Here is a 1,910-nt window from a genome sequence, read left to right on the forward strand (position 1 = left end):
CCGCTGTCGCCAGCCCGCCTTCGGCGTCGGAGACTACAGGCGGATGGCGTAAGGGAGAGTGTAGAGAGAGTGGGGCGGGGTGGTTCGCTGTAGTGCCTGCAAAGCCACCAGGTAGGCCACCCGCACAATGCGCCAGGTGGACGGGACGGCATCGGGCGATTGCCTATCATTTGGGCTGAATGGCGTCATGGAAAGAAGAAAGGCGGGGTGCTTTGTGCATTTTTACACTTCTGGGTTTTCGCAGTCACCCAATTGCACTCATACGCATAGGAGGAGGTAAATAGCCGAAAATGGTAATAATTGCAATCGAAAGAGCATGAAAAAACGTTCCGGAAATCCCCCCCCCCCGTGTTCCGTGTTGTCCCTAAGAAGGTGATCCATACCCCGCAACGCGCTCGTATAAAGTACAGAAAACAGCAAAAATGACGATTTTTCCGAGGCCCCATCTCTCTCTGTAGATCCCGCTGGGCCTTTCCCCTGCCCCGCTCCGCGGCGACCGCATGGGGGCGGAGGTCTGTAAAGATAGCGATACACGTGTGCCATGCATACGTAGAAAAATAAAACATTTAAAAAACTCAGCCTTCTTCCTCCGACGCAGATGAGGGGGCGGAGGGGGCTGTAGTGGTTGCGGCTTGTTTGGTGCTGCTCGCCCGGGACCGGAGGCCAGGAGGGAAGACCGAACGCTGGGTACTCGGTACTCGTTGGGTTCAACGCCGAGGAAGCGGACTCAGTAGGTTTCAGGTTGCAGGGTTGCCAAGAGTTGCCTCGGCCTCGCGTGGCCGATCTCTGGTCTTGGACACTTTATTACTCAAACTCCATACACTCGATCACTAGAGGCAGGTTCGCTACTGAGTGACCGCTTGGGTACGTTCTCTTCTTTGAAGACGTTAGAGTATATTGCAGGTGACTTTGGTTGATTTAGAGCCTGCCACTTGCGTTCTATTCCACATGAATGCAACAGTAACAGTAATACCAGCGCCAATGTTGGCGTGTAGGTGTCTACAAACTTAAGAAGTTCTTAGAAGGTTCGCAACCGTATCGAATATTTGACGCTAACGTTGCGGTTTACTTCTCACGGCGACACATGTCACTAGCGCCCCTAGCGGCAGAATCGATCAGGGAGCTCACCGGAAGTGCCTTTCCTTCTAAATCAGGTAAAACAGGGTGGAGGGGGAGAGAACGTTTTCCGGCAGCTCTCTGCAGCGCACTTCTGTGTCGTGTTCTCTACTATAGTGCTGTTGCTTGTTTAGTAGGACTTGCCCTCCCTATTGCACATAATGGGTAAGTAATTCATCAGCATTTTCCTGAGTCTCTTCTCCGTTGTGCGCGTTACTTCCTGAATTCCGTGAACCGATGAGTGCATTATTGGTGACGAAGGATCGACAAACGGACCCCAGATTGAAATTTTCACGTCGTTGAGATTGACACAAAAACGCAGCTTTCTATGAGAATATACTCCATCCAAATTTAGAGTTTACCGAACAAATTTACAATCCCATCACTACACCGGAGAAAATAGTGATGTAACAACCTTCGGGGATGCTAGTGCTCTGCTAAGTGCCTTTGGAAAGGCACGATAGGTGTGAAAACCCCAAGGAAAACGTGGTTCCTACGAAGACCTCATTGTGACGTGACCTCTTTACGACTTACGAGGTCACGATTCTGGAACTTATGACCTCACTGTTGACCTCACAAGTACAAGAATCGAGGCCTCAGTCAGAGGTCACGTTTTCCTTGGGACGGAGCACTTTTGGGAATGTTAGTAGTCACCACGTGGTGACGACAGCACTAACACCGCTTAAAGGGTGCTGTATAGTACTGTTGCTTGTGTTTCCAGGGTCCATCCATAGCTGCAGTATCATAGCTATAGTACATAGCTATAGTACATAGCTATAGTATCATAGCTATAG

The sequence above is a fragment of the Frankliniella occidentalis genome, unplaced genomic scaffold (genome assembly GCF_000697945.3).
Source record: "Frankliniella occidentalis isolate FOCC.00 unplaced genomic scaffold, Focc_3.1 Scaffold165, whole genome shotgun sequence".
NCBI classification, from domain to species: Eukaryota; Metazoa; Arthropoda; class Insecta; order Thysanoptera; family Thripidae; genus Frankliniella; species Frankliniella occidentalis.